Source organism: Zingiber officinale, chromosome 7A (assembly GCF_018446385.1).
Source record: "Zingiber officinale cultivar Zhangliang chromosome 7A, Zo_v1.1, whole genome shotgun sequence".
NCBI lineage: Eukaryota > Viridiplantae > Streptophyta > Magnoliopsida > Zingiberales > Zingiberaceae > Zingiber > Zingiber officinale.
Window position 1 is genome coordinate 31,545,583 of NC_055998.1, and position 24,005 is coordinate 31,569,587.

Consider the following 24,005-nt stretch of genomic DNA (forward strand, 5'->3'; position numbering starts at 1 on the left):
ACATATTTCATCAAACATGAACAAGGCATTAACAAGTCATTGAAAAGAAACATGACAAATCCACATAGTTTTACATCTCCATCACATCACAAATACTCCCTAATCCTAGAAAGGAGATTTACTCCATTGCAAAGGAAGAACAACCCCAAAACATAAAGTAAAACATACTTACAACCCTAGATGTGAGAAGAAGGGGAAGAAGAGATGCTTGTCGATGTTTCCGATGTCCTGGGGATATCTCCTTGCTCCGGAGATGGATGGATCGTTAAGGGATGGAGGTGAATGATGCTCTAGGGTTTCCCCATAAGGGGGGAACCCTTCCCCAAGGAGAGGGACGAAGTCCCAAACCTAAGATGAGACAAAGAATGAGGTTCTTGACCCTTTTATACCTCCTCCAAACTACCCAGGAAAACTAGGATTGCAAGAGTCCGGTAAACTGGGGTTTTCACTCATTAAACCAGGTTTTCTCATAATTTACCCTGAACCAAAGTTTTAGCTCTTGAAATTATCTACAATCTCATATTTGGATCAAGCCTTGGATCATACCGAGTCGAAAGTTATGGTGGTTCAAAGTTTGGTCTGCAGTTTGGACTGAGGTCCAGATGAACCCGCAGTTGGAAGGCATGGTCGTGCCATTTAGCATGGGTAGATAATGCTATCTCTCTATTGGATCTGAAGTAAAGTTGTAGATCTTGAAGTTAGCTACATTTCAGTATAAAGAACAGCCAAAAACTCCAACCGATCGCAAAGTAATTGTTATTTTACTATCGGTCTGCAATCTGTCCAGAATTCAGCACAACTCTGTTTTGGCATGACACGACCATGTAGCATCCACACGGCCAGCTTCTTCTTAGCCTCGGATCACGGCCTTACACGACTTCCTCTCATGTTGAGTCACATGGCCGTGTGGCTCACATGGTCGTGGCCTTCTTTTTCTCTACCAAAGTCACATGGTCGTGTGGATTCACACGACTGTGGCCTTCTTTGCCTCTGGATTGTTGGCACAGTCGTGCCATTTGGCATGCCCGTGTGCTTCCTGGCCACGAGGAGATTGGCACGGCAGAGTGGTTCACACAGTCATGGCATGATTTACTTCAAGATGGTCACACGGTCATGTGGCCTACACGACCCAAGCTTGATTTCTTCCGAAATTGCTCATGTGTGCGTTTTTACTCCATTTTCACTCCAACATGCATCCTGTCAATCAAAATATGCAAAGAGCAGATCTCCAAACATAATATAATGGAAGTATGATATTATAATGAAATAGGGTGCAATAAACATAGATTATGCTAATGAAATACAAGTAGATGTGCGTCAAAACATCTATAAAAGTGTATATAATCTACGCACATAAATGTGTACAAGTTAAGTAAAACATTACTTGATTATAAGAACATAAATGCGTACAAATTAAAAAAATGCAATATCAAAGATTCAATATCAAGTGCAATTAAAAAGATGCAATATTTAGAACAACTTGTTGTAGCTTCCCCTTAATCACTTATTCACTTTTTAATTACTTAACTTTCACTTTTCTCTCCCCTTTTGCTATATATCAAAAAATACTTAAACAGAGAGAAGGATGTAAAGATAGGAAATTCTTAGCTCCCGTGAAAGGTAACTCTTACTTGAGAAAATATTGGTAAGTTTGTAGTTTTGAAAGTAGTATTTAATTTACAAACTTAGCAAATTTATAAGTTTTGAAAGTGATTTGGGGTTTATCAAAACCTTAGCTAGATTTTAACTTTAAAAATGACTTAGCTTTTTTATAAAAAAACTTAGATAAACTTAAGTTTTGAAAATTATTAATTTGAAAAACACTTAGCTAAGTCAAAAACACTTAAAGTTTTGAAAATTAGAAATGTGTTCAAAAATAAATACGTATCTTTTTTTTTTAAAAAAATACTTTGTCAAGTATTTAGTTAAGTACTTAGCTTAAAAGATGTGGATAAAAGCTTAGTTAAATACTTAGATTAAAAAAGATTTTCATAAAAAGTTTAGTTAAAAAAATCCTTAGTTAATTACTTAGCCAAAAAAAACTTTTGATAACAATACTGTAGCTTAAAAATAATTTTGTTTAAACACAAAAAAATTAAATAAAAATTAAATTTTCTCTTTTTTTTCAAAAATACTTTTTAATTTGAAAGTTTGAAAAAGAATATTTTAACTTTCAAAGATATTTGACTTCACTCCCCCTTGATTAATGCCAAAAACCTCTTTAAATTTTAAAGTCCTAGAGTCCAAACATGAGTAACAACATATTTTCAAGCATAAACATCTACTTTTAAACAAATCTCTAACCATTAGCTACTAGCTATTTACCATGAGGTAGTAACTTTCACTTGGTTAGTCAAATTAAGTAAGTGTTCCAGTTAGTTTGATTAAGCATAGATAACTTCATTTGACTAATTTGAATTTGGTATTTATTGCTCAGACTTATATTGATGCACAGACATAAGCATTCTGAAGTCCAGACAGTACCCTATGCATCTCACACCATTCCAAGTGTTTTTCATACGCAAGCAAAGTAATCCTATTATGATTGTGAGATGTTCTGGCTGAGACCTAGGGGAACATGCTTTCTAGGGGGTAAATACCTAGGCTAAGCCCAAATTTTGAAAAACTAATAAAATTAAAATTTTGAAAATATTTTTCCTAGAGTTTTAAAGCTAAGCTATTTAAAAAAAATAATAATAAAGAGGAATATTTTAAAAAATAAGCTCTATTCTGCTAAGCACATTCCTATTTGTCTTCTAAGTGCACTGAACTCAAGTTCAGGTAAGGGTTTTGTGAAAATGTCAGCCAGGTTTGACTTGGACTCAACATAGTTAAGTACAATATCACCCTTAGCTACATGATCCCTTACAAAGTAATGTTTTATTTCTATGTGTTTAGTCTTTGAGTGTTGGATAGGATTTTTGGTTAAGTTAATAGAACTTACATTATCAATTAAAATTTTTATATTCTAATTGATAGTCCTTTAAGGTATGCATCATCCATAATAGTTGAGATGCACATTCCCCCATGGCTATGTACTCTGCTTCAGTAGTGGATAAAATAACACAGTGTTACTTTCTGTTTAACTAACTTACTAGGCACTAACATAGAAATTGACAGCTTCCACTTGTGCTTTTTCTATCTAGTGTGTACCCGGTATAGTTTGAGTCAGAATAGCCAATTAGGTTAAAGGTGCTAGTCCTAGGGTATTAAAGTTCTACATTTAGGGTTCCCTTAATGTAGCTAAGTATTATTTTATCATTTATTAGGTGTGATTCTTTTGCACAAGATTGGTACCTAGTACACATACCTACTACAAACAGAATATTAGGTTGACTTGTAGTTAGGTATAAGAGACTTCCTATAGCCTTCGATAATATTTTAAGTCTATTGGTTTTCCTTCTAAATCAGAGTCAATTTTAGCATTAGTTGTCATTGGGATATTGATATTTTTAGAATTTTCCATGCCAAACTTTCTAATTAGTTCCTTAGCATATTTTGTTTGAAAAATGTATATTCCTTCTTTGGTTTGTTTAATTGTAAGCCTAAGAAAAAGTTAAGTTCCCCAACTAAGCACATTTCAAATTCACTTTCCATTAATTTGGTAAATTTTTTGAGAAATTTAATATTGGTTGAGCAAAAAATTATATCATCTACGTAAATTTGGACTATAAAGATGTCTTTTTCTAAGATTTTTACAAATAAAGTTTGATCTATTTGATCTTGTTTAAACCCCTTAGATGTTAGATAAGTTGATAGGCGTTCATAACAAGCCCTAGGTGCTTGTTTTAGTCCATATAGGGCTTTCTTTAACCTAAAAACATGGTCTGGGTGGTACAAATCCTCAAATCCTGGGGGTTGACTTACATAAACCTCTTCCTTGATGAACTCATTTAAGAATGCAGATTTTACATCCATTTGGTATAACTTGAATCATTTATATGCTGCATAGGCTAGCAGCATTCTTATGGATTCAAGTCTGACTACGGGTGCATAGTTTCATCATAGTCTAATCCTTCTACTTGGTTGAACCCTTTTGCTATTAGTCTAGCTTTATTTCTTACTATTTCACCCTTATCATCCAATTTATTTCTAAATGCCCATTTAGTGTCAACTATGATTTTACTTATGGGTTTAGGTACAAGTTGTCAGACTTGGTTTCTTTCAAATTGGGCTAACTCTTCTTGCATTACTAATATCCAGTCTAGGTTAGATAAGGCTTCTTCTATAGTCTTGGGTTTAATTTTGGAAATAAGGGCTATCTGACTTAGGTTTCTATAGGATGATCTAGTTTGAACTCCTAGGGCTGGGTCACCAAAAATTTGGTCAGATGGGTGATTGGTACTTATTCTTGATGGTCTTATATTAGGGTCAATAATTGGTTCTTATGATTCACTAGATTTAATTTGAAAATTTTCATCATCATCTATGTTTCTTGTATTAACCTTTTCTGTATTAACATTTTCATTAGTTAAGTTATTTTCTTCATCAAAAATCATATTAGTTATTTCTTCAACTTTTAAGGTATCTTTGTTATAGACTCTGTAAGCTCTACTGGTTGTGGAGTACCCTAAAAAGATTCCTGGGGTTGATTTTGATGTAAATTTTTCTAAGTGGTCCTTAGTGTTTAGAATGTGGACTTTACATCCAAACACTTTTAAATAATTTAAGTTGGAGATTTTATTATAATATATTTGATATGGAGTTTTATTCTAAAATTTATTGATTAAAATTCTATTTTGAATGTAACAAGTCGTATTTATTGCCTCAACCCAGAATTGATTATTTAGGTTATATTCATGTAGCATGGTTCTAGCAACTTCTTGTAGGGTTCTATTTTTCCATTCTACTAGACCATTTTATTGGGGGAGGGGGGGGGGGGTCTAGGGCATGAGTACTTATGTTTGTATCTATTAATTTCATAAAATTCAATAAATTTATGGTTTTCAAATTCCTCTCCATGATCACTTCTAATTCTTTAAATTTTAGTATCATGTTCATTTTCTATCACCTTGCAAAATGTTTTAAAGATTTCATAAATTTTATCTTTAGTTTTTAGAAATTTTACCCAAGTAAATCTTGAGTAATCATCAATTATAACTAAGCAATATTGATTTTTGCTTAGTGACTTGGCTCTATGTGAATCAAACAGGTCTAAGTGTAGGAGCTCAAGTATTGAGTTAGTTCTATTTAAGTTGGTTAACTTGTGGGTTGACTTGGTTGGTTTACCCTATTGGCAAGCATTACAGATTGTATTTTCTATAATTCTTAATTTGGGTAAACTTCTAACTAAGCCATTTTGGCTCATTTTTTAAATGAGTCTGGTATGAGTGTGACCTAGTCATCTGTGCCACAACTTAGTTTTCTCTTGTTGTGTCAGGAGACACTTTAGTGAGAAGGTTGGTAGGTCAATTGTATAGATGCTCTTTTTCCTAATTCCCTTAAGTGTAATTTCAAGATTTTTAACATTTTTAAGTAAACACTTAGATTTTGAAAATATGACAAAGTACCCCGAGTCACATAACTAACTAATGCTAAGTTAAAATTCAATTTATCAACCAATAGTACTTTTCGAATAATAAAATCAGAACTCAATTCGATATTACCTGTTCCGATTACATTAAGTTTTTCATCGTTGTCGAACACAACTGATCCTAAGTTCTTGAGTTGTAGCTTAGTGAATTTCAATCTGTCTCCAGTAATGTGTCTGGAGCATTCACTATCTAACACCCATTCATCCAAATTTTTATGTTCCTACACAAAGTATTTGATTTGGTTCAATTTGACGGATCAAAAGATAGTTTGATTGAAATTAGCTCCTTACTATTCCATCTCACCAAGTCTAGATTGTCAAACATGTTATTCCTATGGGTGACTGTGAGATGGTTTGTATTTAATTGAATTTATTAAATTAAGTTAAGTTATGAATATGTTAGATTTAATAAATGAATAAGATTTATTAATAAAAATTAATTAAGATTTATTAATTGATTAATTAAGATTTATTAAGATTAAGATTTATTAACGATTAATTAAGATTTATTAACTAATTACTTAATTAAGATGTATTAACTGATTAGTTAATTAAGATTTATTAACTGATTAATTAAGATTTATTAATTAAGATTTATTAATTAAGATTTATTAACTGATTAATTAAGATTTATTAATTAGGATTTATTAATTGATTAATTACAATTTTTTAATTCTAAAATTTACCTAAGTTCATCTCATCCTTTTCTAAATTATCAATCAGGAAAATTTATAGGTTTTTGTGAGATGGTTAATTTTATCTTTGATTTGGATCATCATCTAAGGATTGATTTACATTTGAGTTAGACTCAAATTTTACAATCAGTCAATTAAATATTTATTTCAAAGATTGGCTTCCAGGCTGTGGCGAGGCACTAGGCTTTCTCGGGTATGAGATCATCCACTACTTCTAGACAAAGCTTTTCAAAGAAATTAAATATTTAATTTTCTTTTTGAAACCTCTAGGTCTAATTAGTCAAGTGTAAATCATGCCTAGGTCCTTATCTATCATAGTCTAAGCATGCATAATGAAAGTAGTAACTCAAGCATCAAACAAATCTATTTATTGATAAAAATAGTTTTTCTATTGACTCCCCCTGGATCATAGCCTTGATAAGGTCTATCAAGGTAATGGATTTGATCCTTAGGGACCCAATATTGACCAAGTCTAACTTGATTAATCAAGTTTGACTTGGGGACTCATCTTGGACTAATTTTCTATTTGTTCTATTTAAAAGCGATAAGTAAGATTTGTATTTTTGTTTAGCCTTGAATCCAAGTCCGGGTCGATTGTAGACGACTCTTTGTTTTCCAAGAATCGGATCAAGATTCTTGGAACCCCAGATGAACCGTTCCAACGTGTCCTTAAGTTCTTTAACTTGAGTTTTCAAATTATAATTTTCTTCCTCAAGTTGTTGGACTTGAGTTGAACTTCCATTTTGAATTGACTCAGTTAAAGGACTTAGTTTAGTCTTCTCCTTAAGGATTGTTACCTCCTTTTGTAGTGACTTGACTCAGAGGTTGGATTTGGCTAATTTACGCATGAGATAATTAACTAAATTATGTAATTTATTTAATCGATAGGTTCTTATAGTGGGGTTAGACCCTTCAGAAATGGATCAATGGCTTCTCTCTGATTTTGTTTCCGACTCGCTCTCGATTTCTGATTCATCGACTTGTTCCCGGGTCATAAGCGCGAGGAAGCTCGTCTGTTCGAGCTCTTCATCAGAGACTTTTAAAGAAGACTTATCCCATGTCACCTGCAGTGCTTTCTTTTTCCTTTGCTTCTTTGTTTCCATTTGGTTCGGACAGTTAGCTTTGATGTGTCCCTTCTTGTTGCAACCATAGCAGGTTACCTTGGACATTACTTTTGGACTTGCTTGCACCGTCTTGGATTGAATTACTTTCTTGATGTCCTTCTTGGTGAATCCTTTCTTCTTCTTGTAGAGTTTTTGTACCAGATTCACCAACTCGACTTTGATTTCATCGTCGTCGTCATCTGAGTCCGATTCTTCTTCGGACTCGAGTTCAGTTTTGCGCTTTGCTTTTGCTTCCCGCGTTCTACTCGCACTTGCAATCAAAGCAATATCATTCTCGGCCATAGGTGTATTAGTCTGTTCATGTAATTCAAACTCTGAGAATAATTCATCTAATCTAATGGAGGAAAGGTCCTTAGAGACCTTGTAAGGATCTATCATTGATGCCCACAACGTGTTCCTAGGAAATGCATTTAATGCATACCTGATGATGTCGTGATTTTCCACCTTCTGTTTGATTGCGTGGAGACTGTTGAGAAGGTCTTGGATGTGTGTGTGTAGTTGACTCGCAAATTCGATATCCTGCATTTTTATGTTATATAACTTATTTAAAATTAAATATCTTTTACTTACCTTAGTATCGGAGTTCCTTTCATGCAGCTCAATTAGCTTCTCCCACAAGTCTTTGGTGCTTGAGAACGAGCCTACTCGATTTAGCTCCTCCTTTGTTAAACCACATTGAAAAGTACACGTCGCTTTAGCGTTAGCCTCGACCTTCTTCATCAGGCTTGCGTCCCAGTTCTCACATGATACTGGTTTTCTAGTACCGTCGAGTGAGAGTGAGATGTCGGTTTTGATGATCATCCACATCTCAAGTTATGTTTGGAGGTAGTATTCTATTCGGCCCTTCCAGTAGCCAAAATCTTCATCTGAGAAGAGAGGTGGGCGAGCTGTGCTATAGCCTTCTTGGTAGGCCATTAAAACAAGAATCTCGCACATAAAAGAAAAATAACAAATGTTCTAAGACTTGGTCTTGGATTAGTAGTGCGGTAGAAAAATAAAAATAATAATTTACTAATTTTGAAAATATTAATAAAATATTATTACAAATTTTTAAAAATATGATATTTCACTAATATCGACCAATGGCGAAAAAATAAAAATGAATTTTCCAAAAATAGTTTTGGAGGGAAAAATGAAAGACGAAAAAGCGACGAATAAGAATACTCGAACGGTAGTTGTACCGATTCAGAGTGACCCCGCTCTAATACCAATTGTAGGATCGAAAAGCGCTAGAGGGATGTGAATAGCGCTCGTGACTATTTTGTTCATTTTGGAAAAACTTTAAGTAAATACGCAATGGAAAAGTAAAGACACAAAAGCAATGCTAACACTTTTGGCTACTTGGTTCGGAGCCTATATCGACTCCTACTCCAAGGCCCGCGATCATTGATCGCTTTTAGTGGGCAATCACTATAAACTCGAGAATCTTTACAAGATTAATTACAAGTATATAATTTAAGTGTAGAGAAAAAAATATACCAACAACTAAGAATGAGAAAATCTTATCTTCAGGTTGTCAGAGCAGTGCTACGGCTTCTTCGAATCGTTTGGTTAGCAGCACACGGAAGAAGTATTGCGAGTATGGATTATAATTTGGCATCTGTTCAGACCAGGCTTATATAAGATGTTGAGGACGCCTCCAACCTCGATAGGAGGCGCCTCCAGCCCTAAGTCAGCCGTGTTAATAAGCTCCGCAGAGTTCGTTGCTTATCCACCTGAAGGTGCCTCCAAGCTCCATGGAGGGTGTCCTCCATCAAGTGTTTGAGGCGCCTCCCATCTCCTTGGAAGGTGCCTTCGCTCCTTGCTGCAAGGCTTTTATCCAAGGCACTCGAGGCGCCTCCAAGCTCCATGGAGGGCGCCTCAGGTATTGTTCATCCGAGGTTTCCCTTGGGCAACTTCATTCGTGCAAGGCATATTAGTCCACAAACAAAGTATACCCTATAAAACCAAGTTAGCACAATAAAATACAAATAATATAAGTATTTGACAGTCATCGGACTGTCCTGTTCTGACTTCATATTTCCTCCAGAAACCCTAGGTCGAATCGACACCTACTATTCTCTCGTCGAGGAACGCGCCCTCACCTACTCTTCTCAGAAGAGTTTACTTGCTGCCAGATCGATCCTCCAGATCGACTGGACTTTGCTTAGCGTCCGAAGCTTCTGGTTTTCATGTTGGGCGTCCGCTCCATGACCCGTCCAGTCTTCCACTTGGTTCACGACACCAGGATTTCAACCTTGAGTCCCTAACTCTAGGATTTATGCCCGAAGCCTTTGACCCACCAAGATTTTCTGCCTAGGGTTACCAGCCCTTAAGATTTTCCACCTGCTTAACCGCAGCTAGGGTTTTTGCCTAAGATCCCTTAGGACTTTCCTGTAATCTCATTCAAACTTATTAGATCATAAATAATCTTAACTTTAAACCCTTTGCCATTATCAAAACTCAGGTTCGATCATCGAATGCTTTCCACACCAATAGTAAAGTCCTAACAAGTCAAGGTTGATCAAATAGTATGTAATAGTGAAGTCCCAATAGGTCAATGTTCACCTAATGCTAGGCAATAGTGAAGTCCATGTTGAGTGTTTCTATGTAAGTTTTAAAATTTTGTTTCAAAAATAAACAGCAGAAGCGTAATAATTTCCTAAATTATTACAACATATGTATTTCACACATATAGGATACACACATACTCAGACATAGCCATAGAACAAAAATTTTCAAAATAAAATTATACTTGCTGGATGACGTTAAGAGGGAATGACATCAACTAGCAAACTTGACCAAGTTTTTCTTTATCGAAATCCACTCCGAGATATCTTCAAGATGGCTTCATTAAGGCACAAGTTTTCATCTCCGATTTGGTACTAGCCGAACGAAGAGACGAAACAATCCGAGAGAGGATACTCGGCTCAACTTGGTGCCTGGTGACACAAGGAAACCTGATGACACAAGAGAGGTGGATGATAGCCCTTGGTTGTTGTCCAGTGCTGCCTGGTGACACAAGGAAACCTGATGACACAAGAGAGGTGGATGATAGCCCTTGGTTGTTGTCCAGTGCTGCCTGAGGCTACTCTCAATGGCTGTGTAAGGAGGCAAAGGGCTGTCTAGGAGCTAGGACTGATGACAACCTAGGAGAGACAACAACCTTGCTGTCCAGCGGCCTAAAAGTCTGTTGTTTGGTGACAACAGTTGTTGTTCGGCAGCTTAGGGCTTGCTACCGGCTGTTGTGGCGGGGGCCAATAGGTGGCCGACGGTTAGTAGGTGGTCGGAAGAGTAGGGCAAAGGACTGGAGTGGTTGCCAACGGTGGGTTGCGCAGCAAAGAGAGGGAGAGGGCGAGGGAGAGAAAGAGAAGAAGAATTAATATAAATTATTTCCTTGAATTATCCATTTAGGTTTTCTCTCATAGAGGGGTATTTATACACCTCTTATGATGACTTGGGGAGTAAGTCATAACCCAAACCCAATTAGCCAACCCAATCCATTATCATTAAGCTTGGTTCAAGAACAAACCAAATTGGTTCATAATGAAACCAATTTTGGTTCATAACTAAACCAAACTAATTTAGTTTATTATTAAACCATAATAAATCTAACCTTACCTACAAGAGGCATGACCCACCATCGCTTCCATCCAATAAATATCTTTCATATTTGGTCCTCATTTGGTTCTACCAGACTTAGTCTTACTCAATCTAAGAATCAAATTCTTAAATTTATTTTAAGTCTTTCGAATATACTCATAGTGCATGTGACCCAATAAGATTCTCAGTTTATGTTGGACTTTCACAATTAACTATTAATTACGAACCATTCATGAGTGAAACCTAATAGTATATCATGATCCCCAATTAATCAAAAAATTACAGTTGATCTCAAAACTAAATTTAAACCCTTCAACAGCTATGATTATCAGTGCATCTATTCTTTTCACTCATCTTATACCCACTTAGTTTAGGGCATGATCTATGTGTTAGTCTCCACTATGCTGATTACATTACATCTAAACCAAGTTGTAGTTTCTTATCCTATGAATTTAAATTACTCAAATACATGTCTAAGAAAATTATCCTATTGACATGTAACGCTTTGGCCAAAGACTTACAAGTAATAATCCTAACAATAGGCCATAGGGTATATACCTCATTTAAAAAAGGAGTGGTGAATCCTCTATGGGCTATTCAAAAACCTTAGAATACTTTGACTTATACTCAATCATCCCATACTTGTACCTCCTAGGAGATGATTGCCAAGATGTCAAAGTATCAACCTATATGACTAAGATGACTTGAATATCTCAAGTCGAAGGAAACTTGCACTCAAATTGCAATGAGATCTTTATAGACATGTATAAAATAACATGAAGTCTTATAGCATGTCACATCTAATGAATTAGTTATCCTTAATTAACATCCATAGGTTAACTCTCAATATCCTAATATTTCTAGCCAGTGAGGACCAACTACTTGGATAAACCAAAGAGCATAACATATGTTGGTGCAGTAAGCACCGATAATCAAACTTAGGTTTTGATGAATGACAAATAGATTAAAGTTAGATGCTATGTTTATCTAATCTATTTACCAAGTGTGCAGGATATGAACTTGATGGGTCTAGAGGATCAAAACACCAGGTTGAAGTTCAGCTAAGTTGATAGCTAGCACAACGTCCAAATTAGTTGAGAGCTGGCAAAAGGAAGTCCAGTTGGGTTGACAACTCGCTGAAGTCCAGATTGATTGAGATCTGACAGGAAGTCCTGGTAGGTTAAGGGACTTGACATCAAGGAAGTTTGTGATTGGTAAGTGGAGGTAAGTAACTAGAGAAGAGATCTAGTGAGGATGTATTCTTGGTTGAGGGAATAATAGGCGTCAATTTGACCTAGAGTTTTAGTGAAACTCAAAGACATGACCGGTGATCCTGTCTAAAATCTGTGAAGTGGTGCACTAGCTCCGGTGAACATTGATCCTTGATGAAGATAGCCTCCTGGAGACCTAAAAGAACCCCTCCACGATCCTGCGCACAATGAGATAAACCAACAAAGCGTTAGTGACCTGAGACCGGGGTAGGGATCCCTGACTAGGCCCTCCGACGCTCAAGTTAGTTTCTCTCTTAAGGGTAGAAGAAGAAGAAGAAGAACAATAACTGAAGTACTTTGAAATAGAGTTTAGATGATAAAACTTGCGTACCTTGCCAACGGAGAGATCCCCCTTTTATACTACCTCATGTGACCTCCGTAGTCATGAAGTAGTCCCCGGTTTGTTAGAGTTCGTTAGGAGATGAAGTCATCTCTTGGGCTTCGTGCAATAATCTTTTTATGGAATCCTTTTTGTACCCCAGATGTATCTCTTTTGTCATTTGTGACTTATATTTATGATGGGATATGCATATGAACACGCCATTATAACTGAAGAAGCTTCTAAAAGATATTTCCCGCCAAGTTTGTCAAACAGTCATACTTATATACTTCTGTTAAGCATGTTTCGACCAATCGTTCAAGTCGGTCGTGTATATATATTGAGAATACCTCTTGCTAAGCATGTTTTGGCCGAGAATGATTATGAACTTTATGAGGCTGAATACCCTTACTCTTGGTAGGGTTATGCCCGACCGAGTACATACACACATGCTGGTGCTTGCTAGGCTTTCAATCAGTTTGTAATATACTAAGAGTTTCATATAAGGCTAAGTGCCTTTACGCTCAGTCGGACTTTTCCTGACAGAAAGCGTGTAGGCACACATTGGTGCCTTCACTCGGCTGGTAATATACCATGATCTTCTATAAGACTAAGTACCTTTACGCTCGATTAGACTTTATCTAACCAAGCGCGTGTAGGTACATTGGTGTCTGCTCGACCTTCACTCATCCGGTAATGTACTACAAGCCTCTATAAAGTTTATATACTTCTCTTTAAACCTCCATCTAGTCGATCGGGGACCTTAAGGACTGACCGGACAAGCATCCTTAAGGGGAACTGGAGACTTTAAACCTCCATCCAGTCGATCGGAGACCTTAAGAAGTGATCGGACAAGTTTACTTAAGAGGAACTGGAGACTTTAAACCTCCATCTAGTCGATCGGGGACCTTAAGGAGTGACCGGACATGCTTTCTTAAGGAGAACCAGAGACTTTAAACCTCCATCTAGTTGATCGGTGACCTTAAGGAGTGACAGGACATGCTTCCTTAAGGGGAACTGGAAACTTTAAACCTCCATCTAGTCGATCGGGGACCTTAAAGAGTGACCGGACAAGCTTCCTTAAGGGGAACCAAAGACTTTAAACCTCCATCTAGTCGATTGAGGACTTAAGGAGTGACCGGACATGCTTCCTTAATGGAAACCAGAGACTTTAAACCATTATATAGTCGATCGGGGACCTTAAGGAGTGATTGGACAGACTTCCTTATGTTGGGATGTATACTATAAGCATATCTTTTGTATGAACATCTGTTTTGAAATATTTTGAAATGAGAATCACTTTCATCAAATGTTTGCATTTTATATTTATATATATGTCAATGCAGTTGTTCATTTAATTTATATTGTAGATAACATGGTGTGTGGTGTCACACAGAAGATCATGTTATTGGTTCTTTATAAATTATAAATAGTAGCTCACAAACAAGATGGATTGAGACAAACTATTGAAACAGTTGTAGTGTAATTTGGTATTAGTTTGTCTTGACTATAAAATTACACTAGTACACTATGTGTGTATTGAGCAGGACTATTTAAGGTTGTTTGATTTATACTGACTACATAAAAGAACAATACCTCTATTATTATGGATGTGTGTCCTCTTAATCCCTATATAATAGCAAGTACGTATACTCAGTATTTATTTCTTTAACTTATCAATGGGTGAGATTTATTCGTTAAATTAATAGGACCGATGAGTTGGAAAATAGTACTATTTATATGGTGTGTTGTTGATTATAGAAGGAATCTGTGTCCTAATTATTTAGGCTGATAATGTCCCCTTGAGGAGCTCATAAGGATTATCATGTAAACCCTGCAGGTGGACTTAGTCCGGCATGATAATAAAGTTGAGTGGTACTACTCTTGGAATTAGATGTTAATTAATTGAGTTGTCAGGAACTCATTTAATTAACGGGCATACGATATCTTAAACACAGGGAGATTAACACATTCATGATAAGAAGGAGCCCATATTGTAATATGGGATTGGTGCGGTAGTTCAATAATAACCCTTTAGTGATATGGGTTATTATTGATGGACTTGGGTTGGATGTTCGGGCCGAACACAGGAAGCCCAAGCCCATCAGGAGGCCTAAACCAATTCCTCCTCTAGGTCACTATTGTAGCCTCTATATAAAGTCTCGCATCCACCCATCCATAACTTGGTTTGGTTTTCTCCATCCTCCTAGGGTCGGCGGTAAAGTTATAGAAAGGGAGATTTTTTCTTAACAAAATTCTATTATTTTCCTTTTCTTTTTTTTTGTAACCGACGGTAAAAGGAGTAGGTGGTGCCCCCTAAAACTTAATTTTCCCACAAGCCCCCTCTTCTCCTTACCTAGGGTCGGCGACATCCCACCTCTTCCTTGGTGGTCGGTGGCCCCCCCCCCCTCTTCCTTGGTGGCCCCCCCTCCTCCTCCTCCTCGGTGGTCGACGCCTCCCCTCCTCCTTAGTGGCCAGCACACCCTCCTCCTTGGTGGCTGGCGGATTGGAGAAGAAGAAGAAGAAGAAAAGGAAGAAGATTAGAAGGTGCCCCATCCTAGAGCCTCCTTTTGTAACCGACGGTTTGGAGAAATGAGAGGAAGGGTGGTTTTGTCTTGGTAGATCGTCGCCCACACGACGTCCAAGAAGAGGAGAGGAATACGGCAGACGATCAAGAGGTCTTTGGCTACAAAGAAAGGTACAACTAGTTCTTTAATTCTACTGCGTAATTAGTTTTGTTTTCTTTGTATCGATTTTGAATACCAACACAAGTGGTCAGCGATCTTGTACTTCAATCAAGGTGTGCTTTGATCATTCAAGAACTTACTTGATTGATCAAACACATGTTTAATCGAACATGCGGGTTGCTAGGAAAAGTTTTGTTCTTGTACAATTTTTTGTACAGGGAAATTTAAATAGAATAGAATTCTAGCGCCTTCAAGTGGTATTAGAGCATGTTTTTTGGTTCTGTGTGATTGGTTTTCGGTTAAATTATGCACTGCTCATATATGAATTAAGGTAGGATAATAGAAGGATGTGCTAGAAAGATTAACTCTGTAGTTGTAGACATCCAACCATTATGACTTTTTGTGTGTTGTGTATGATTTGAACCCTCGGGCATGTCAAGGTTGTTTTGTGTGCATGATTGTAATAATTAAATGCAGTCGATCGTTGTATTATTATTTTTTTCACATTCTATTCGATCTAGATTACATGTAAATTCCTGTGTGGAATATAGGATCGATAAATGTAATTTTTTTATTTTTTTACGGCTTGTATCCTTGCTATGCGTGGTGCTATTTTGAGGACCGGAGGCGCGGCGAAGAAGGCGGCAAGATAGACGCGACGGCTTGATCCATTGGCGGCATATTGAAGGACAGCGTTGGATGAGGCCATAATAGTTGGAAATTTTATTTTCATATTTATTACCTTTATATGCTGTTTTTATGTACTGTGATGCTATATGCTGTGTTTATGTGCTGTGATGTGTGTGCATGTTAAAATTCCTCGATTTAAATAACTAAGTAGGAGAGGGATTATTTAAATAAATTCCACGGTCTCCATTACTGGTTTGTAAGTGATGCATTCAAACTTGCGTGTTGGTTTTAAGTGTCTTCCTCCATATCAGATGAGTTTGTTTGCGGATCGCTAGATCAAACTTTATAGGAAATTATTTAGGAATGTGTGATCTGCTCAATCTAAAGGGGCACAATCCTAATTAATGGACTAAGTATCAGGTAATGGTATATACTTAAGCGCATTTAATAGTATCCTCCCCATCGGAGTCACTACTATTATTTGTGTGACCGAAGATGAACCAACAATTAATTTTATTTGTCATAAAGTTAGGTTGACAAGATAATAAAATTAATGGGTAAAATCTCCTCTTACAAATGTTTGAATTAGTATACATCCACACTATCATGACATACGAAATTCACGATGTTTTGAGGTGTTGGTGAATTTAAATTATATTGTTTGAGGAATCAATATTATTTTAAATTCTAAAGTTTTGACCAAATATTTTATTTTGTGATTCTTAGAATTTCAAAATGGTTTTCAATCCTCTTGCTGTTATTTTAAAAGAAAACAAACTTACTGGTCCAAATTATATTGATTAGAAACGGAACTTAGACATTGTCTTAACTGTTGAAGAATACAAGTTTGTACTTCTTGAGGTCTGTCCTAGCATGCCTGATAAAGATTCTAGTGAAGAGGAGATAGAGAGACATAGGAAATGAGTCAAGGCGGATGAGATGGCGTGGTGTTACATTTTGACTTATATGTCAAATGTGCTGCAACATCAGCATCAGGTCTTATCCACTGCCTATGATATGATGCTCAATCTCAAGGAACTCTTTGGACACCAGAATCGGGCTGCCAGACAGGAGGCCATGAGAAACTTAATGATGACCACCATGACTGAGGGGACACCCGTAAGGGATCATATCCTCAATATGATGGCTCATTTGAATGAGATGGAAGTCCTTAGAGATGAAATCAATGGGGAAACCCAGGTCGATATCATTCTCCAAACACTGCCCAAGAGTTTTGAGCAGTTCCGCCTGAACTACAACATGAACAAAAGGGTTTATTCGTTGGCGGAACTTCTGACAGAACTCCAAGCGGCAGAAGGGTTATTTCGTCAAAGTTCTCAAGTTCACATTGCTGAAAATGTTTCTGCCTCTAAGCTGAAAGGTGGAAAGAAGAAGAAGAAACAAGTTGGTTCAGAAAAGAAAGTGATTTGACCTCAAGGGACTGGGTCGTAGGCAGGTGTGAAGAAGCCGAAAGGCAAGTGCTTCACATGCAAGCAGTCTGGACATTGGAAAGTGGGATGTCCTCACAGAAAGGAGAACAATAAAGGTATATCTTATTAATTAGTTGTTGAAACATGTTTAGCAGTGTTATCTACCAATACCTGGTGTGTAGATACGGGAGTCACTGATCATGTCTGTAATTCATTGCAGGGGTTCCAAGAAACCAGATGACTAAATGAAGAGGAGATCATCGTCTACATGAGCAATGCTATGAGAGTGGCGGTTGTTGCAGTGGGAGATGTTTATTTATCTTTTGATAGGAATAAAATTTTGATTTTGAAAAATTATCTTTACGTACCATGTTTTAGAAAGAACTTGATTTCAGTTTCTAAATTATTTATGGATGGATATTCTATTTCTTTTGATAACAAAGTGGTTGTCAAGAAAAATAGGATGGTTATCTGTTCTAGTGCGTTGGTTGACAATTTGTATACTCTTAATCCAATAACTCCCACAATGCAACAAATGAAAATTAATAACACATTTTCTAATTCTAATAAGAGAAAACAACTTTCGAAAATGAACCAAACATATCTTTGGCATCTAAGGTTGGGTCATATTAACTTGAGTAGGATTCAAAGGTTAATAGTGAATGGACCTTTAGGTTCATTGGTAGTGGAAAACTTTCCGACCTACGAGTCTTGCTTGGAAGGAAAAATGACCAAGAGGCCTTTTAAGGTAAAGGGGTATAGAGTCAAAGAAGTGTTGGAACTGGTTCATTCTGATTTGTGTGAGGTCTATGACTATCCAGGCAAGAGGTGGTTTCAAATATTTTGTCTCTTTTATAGACGACTATTCGAGATATGGGTACATTTACTTGATGCGTTGTAAGTTTGAGTGCTTTGATAAGTTCAAAGAGTACAAGGCTGATGTGGAGAAACGTCATGGTAAAAGTATCAAGACACTACAGTTTGATCGTGGTGGAGAGTACCTCTCAGGAGAGTTTAGGAATTACTTATCAAAGACCGGGATTCAATCCCAATTGTCTGCACCTGGTACACCCCAACAGAATGGTGTGGCGGAACGAAGGAATAGAACTCTTATAGAAATGGTTAGATCAATGATGAGTTATTCAGAATTACCAAATTTATTTTGGGGATATGCTCTGAAAACGACGGCGTACATTCTGAACTTGGTACCTTCTAAGTCAGTACCCTCTACTCCCACAAAATTACGGAATGGGTGCAAGCCTAGTTTGAAACACATTCAGATTTGAGGTAGTCCAGCACATGTGCTGAAGGGAGATGCTGATAAGTTGGAATCACGTAGAGAAGTTCGCTTGTTCATGGGATATCCTAGAGGAACGAAAGGTGGTTTGTTTTATAGTCCTAAAAATCAGAAGGTCATTGTTAGCACCAATGCCCAATTTTTAGAAGAAGACTATGTAATGAACCACAAGCCCATGAGTAAAATTGTTCTTGAGGAAATAAGAGAGGACACTTATACTTTAGTACCAACGGTACAAAATGAGATACCACAAGTAACTGCAACACGTGTCACAAATGATGCACAATTATAGGTAGTGCCTCGTCGTAGTGGGAGGGTTGTTAGGCAACCTGATAAATTCATGTTTTTGGAAGAGTCTTCGGACTTGATCCCTGGTGAACATGAAGCTGATCCCTGGACATATAATGAAGCACTCCAAGATAAAGATGCAGCATCTTGGCAAAGTGCAATGAACTCTGAAATAGAATCTATGCATTCTAATCAGGTCTGGGAGCTTGTAGAACCACCAAATGGTGTAAAAGCCATTGGATGTAAATGGATCTACAAAAGTAAAAGAGGAACAGACGGGAAGGTGGAAACCTTTAAAGAGAGGCTTGTTGTGAAGGGGATACTCAGAAAGAGGGAATCGATTATGAGGAAACTTTTTCACCGGTAGTCATGCTTAAGTCTATCCGGATTCTTTTATCTATTGCTCATATGAATTATGAGATTTGGAAAATGGATGTCAAGACAACTTTCCTTAATGGAAGTCTTGAAGAAAACATTTATATGAAGCAACCAGAGGGATTCATTGTGAAGGGCAAAGAACATCTTGTATGTAAACTCAATCGGTCCATTTATGGACTGAAGCAAGTTTTAAGATCTTGGAACATCCGGTTTGATGAAGTGATCTAGTCTTATGGATTCATTCAGTGTCTAGATGAGTCTTGTGTATACAAGAAAAGTGATGAAAATGTGGTGGTATTTCTTGTACTATACGTAGATGATATTTTGCTCATTGGTAACAATGTCAAAGTGTTGTCAGACATAAGTGTATGGTTATCCAAGCAGTTTGATATAAAGGACTTGGGAGAATGTGGACATATTATTGGGATCAAAGTAATAAGGGATCGCAAGAAAAAGATGTTGTGCTTATCCCAAGTTTCATACATCGATACTATCCTAGCTCGTTTTAGCATGCAAAACTCCAAGAAAGTGTTTCTACCTTTTCGGCATGGAGTACCTTTATCAAAGGAGATAGAGGAGATGAAGGCAGTTCCTTATACTTCGACTGTAAGAAGCCTAATGTATGTGATGCTATGTACGAGATCGGATATCTGTTTTGCCATGGGCATGGTTAACAGATATCAAAGTAACCCAGGACCAGGATATTGGACTACCGTAAATCATATATTAAAGTACCTGAAAAGGACTAGAAATTCTATGCTGGTTTACTAGATAGATGATTTACTCCCTGTGGGTTACACGGATTTAGACTTCCAATCAAATAGGGATAGTAGTAAATCAACCTCGGGATATGTGTTTACTTTGGGAGGTGGAGCCATCGCATGGAGGAGTGTTAAGCAGAAATGCGTTTCAGACTCCACCATGGAAGCTGAGTATGTGGCAGCCTCTGAGGCAGTCAAAGAAGTTGTATGGCTCAGAAACTTCTTGATAGATTAGATGTGATTCCTGGTTTGTCCAAAGTTATCACAATTTATTGTGATAACAGTGGTGCAGTAGCAGACTCGAAGGAACCACGCGCCCATAAGGCAAGTAAACACATTGAGCGCAAGTACCACCTGATACGAGACATCGTAAAATGAGGAGTGATTGTTGTTGCCAAGATTACATCAGCAGATAACCTGGCAGATCCTTTCACTAAGGCCCTTCCGGTGAGAGCTTTTGATAGGCATGTTGAGGGGATGAGAATCAGATGTATGGCAACATAATCTTTTAGTATAAGTGGGAGATTGTTGGGATATATACATAAGCCTAGCTTTTGTATGAACATCTATTTTAAAATATTTTAAAATGAGAATCACTTTGGTCAAATGTTTACATTTTATATTTATATATATGTCAATGCAGTTGTCCATTTAATTTATATTGTAGATAATATGGTGTATGATGCCACACAGAAGATCATGTTATCGGTTCCTTATAAATTATAAATAGTAGCTCACAACCAAGATGGATTGGGACAAACAATTGGAATGGTTGTAGTGTAATTTGGTATTAGTCTATCTTGACTATAAAATTACACTAGTACACTATGTGTGTATTGAGCAGGACCATTTGAGGTTGTTCGATTTATACTGACTACATAAAAGAACAGAACCTCTGTTATTATGGATGTGTGTCCTCTTAATCCCTATATAATAACAAGCACGTAATCTTAGTATTTATTTCTTTAACTTATTAATGAGTGAGATTTATTCGTTAAATCAATAAGCCCGATGAGTTGGGAAATAGTACTGTTTATATGGTGTGTTATTGATTATAAAAGAAATATGTGTCCTAATTATTTAAGCTAATGATGTCCCCTTGAGGAGCTCATAAGGATTATCATGTAAACCCTACAGGTGGGCTTAGTCTGGCATGATAATAAAGTTGAGTGGTACTACTCTTGGAATCATATATTAATTAATTGAGTTGTCAGTAACTTATTTAATTAACGGACATACGATATCTTAAACACAGGGAGATTAACGCACTCATGATAAGAAGGAGCTCATATTGTAATATGGGATTGGTGTGGTAGTTTAATAATAACCCTTTAGTGGTATAGGTTATTATTGATGGACTTGGGTTGGGTGTTTGGGTCGAACACAGGAAGCATAAGCCCATCAGGAGGCCTAAACCAATTCCTCTTCTAGGTCCCTGTTGTAGCCTCTATATAAAGTTTCGCATCCACTCATCCATAACTTGGTTTGATTTAACTTAGTTTGGTTTTCTCCATCTTCCTAGGGTTGGCGACAAAGTTATAGAAAGGGAGATTTTTTTCTTAACAAAATTCTGTTATTTTTCTTTCTTTGTAACCGACGGCAAAGGTTATAAAAGGAGTAGTGGTGCCCCTAAAACCTAATTTTCCCACAAGCCTCCTCGTCTCCTTACCTAGGGTCGGCGGCATCCCACCTCTTCCTTGGTGCCCGCCCCCTTGGTGGTCGGAGCCTCCCCTCTTCCTTAGTGGCCGACGCCCCCTCCTCCTTGGTGGCCAGCGGATTGGAGAAGAAGAAAAAGAAGAGAAGGAAGAAGATTAGAAGGTGCCCCATCCTAGAGCCTCCTTTTGTAACCATCGGTTTGGAGAAACGAAAGGAAGGGTGGTTTTGTCTTGGTAGATCGTCGCTCACACGACGTCCAAGAAGAGGAGAGGAATACGACAGATGATCAAGAGGTCTTTGGCTACAAAGAAAGGTACAACTAGTTCTTTAATTCCGCTGCGTAATTAATTTTGTTTTCTTTGCATTGATTTTGAATACCAACACAAGAGGCCAACGATCTTGTACTTCGATCAAGGTGTGCTTTGATTATTCAAGAACTTGCTTGATTGATCAAACACATGTTTGATCGAACATGCGGGTTACTAGGAAAATTCCTATTCTTGTATAATTTTTTGTACAGGGAAATTTAAACAGAACGGAATTCCAGCGCCTTAACCTTAATGGGAACCGGAGACTTTAAACCATTATCTAGTCAATCGGGGACTTAAAGAGTGACCGGACATGCTTCCTTAAGGGGAACCAGAGACTTTAAACCTCCATCCAGTCGATCGGAGACCTTAAGGAGTGATCGGACATGTTTCCTTAAGGGGAACCAAAGACTTTAAACCATTATTTAGTCAATCAAGGACCTTAAGGAGTGACCGGGCAGGCTTCCTTAAGGGGAACCGGAGACTTTAAACCTCCATCTAGTCGATCGAGAATCTTAAGGAGTGATCGGACAGGCTTCCTTAAGGGGAATTAGAGACCTTAAACCTCCATCTAGTTGATCGAGGACCTTAAGGAGTGACCGGACAAACTTCTTTAAAGGGAACCGGAGACTTTAAACCATTATATAGTCGATCGGGGACCTTAAGGGGAACTAGTGACTTTAATCCATTATATAGTCGATCGGGGACCTTGAGGAGTGACCGGACAAGCTTCCTTATGGGGAACCGAAGACTTTAAACTCTCAACAAGTTAATCAAAGTATAAGAAAGTCAAGTTTATAGGACAAGTGTCACCTATGGTGCACCATATGGGTATAGCCATGGTGGATGAGTCACCAAGGGAGGTGACTAAAGTTAAGATTCCTAAGGTTAGGAAGAGCCTTTGGGACCCATGGTAGATGAGTTATCAAATGTACCAAGTGGTTAGGAGACATACTTGAGTCTCTAACCTAGTGCGTTAGCATAATTAGGATGGTATCATGCATAAAAAAATGACATTGGGATCATATTGCATGAAAATTAGTTTTTTATGTATATATACCATATAAACTCATTCTAGGGAAGTATTGTGGTTTAGTATGGGTAGATACATCTGTTGGTCCCTTTGGAGGCCGGCAAGAGGGGAGGGGTGAATTGCCCTACAAAATAAAACTCGAACCTTTCTCGGATTTCAACTATATAATGAACACTTGTAATAAATAAATAAAAGAGACTAAGTAAAGAAAAGCAGACACCAGAGTTTTACTTGGTTTGCAATCAGGGGATTGCTAATCCAAGGAATGTAAGCGCACTATCTGATTCTCCTCTGGGCGGAGTAGCCTCTTTACAACGTTGACAGCACAAATGAAAAGAACAGAATTGAAAGCACAGAAGGAATTGATTACAAGTTAGTTATCCTGATCTGTGCAAACCAGTGATATATTTATAGCACTGGTCGGGGCGCCCCGAAGGGGTTCCGGGCGCCCTGGGGGGATAAAACTTTATCCCCCAACGTTCAGATCGAGTTTGACTCGATCTGGTCAAAAACCTCGTTCCGGGCGCCCCGGATGGTTACGGGCACCCCGGACCCCAAAAGTCAACTCTGGTTGACTTTTTCCATCCGGTCGCTCCGCTTCGGTTCAGCTCGTCTCGGTCCGGGTCTTCTGTTCCGGCTCCACTAGCTTGGGTGATCTCGGCCATCCGGAATAGGGCTCACCCGAATCCATGTTCCGGCCTTCTCCTCGAGCAGCCTTCCTTCCCGGTTTCTCATCCCTCGAACGCCGCGCACGTTCTTCTCGTCCACCGGTGTACTCTTCCACGGTCACCTCGTCCCTCGGACGCACCGAGCCCGTCGGCTCTCTCCCGTGTCGTCCTTCTCGCTAGCCGCGTCTTCCGCTCGACTTCCTGTGTTCCTAAGCTCCTGCACACTTAGACACAAGGGTTAAACAAACGCAGGACCTAACTTAGCTTGTTTGATCACATCAAAACACCTTGGGGTTCCAACAATCTCCCCCTTTTTGATGTGAGCAACCCAAGTTAAGTTAGGGT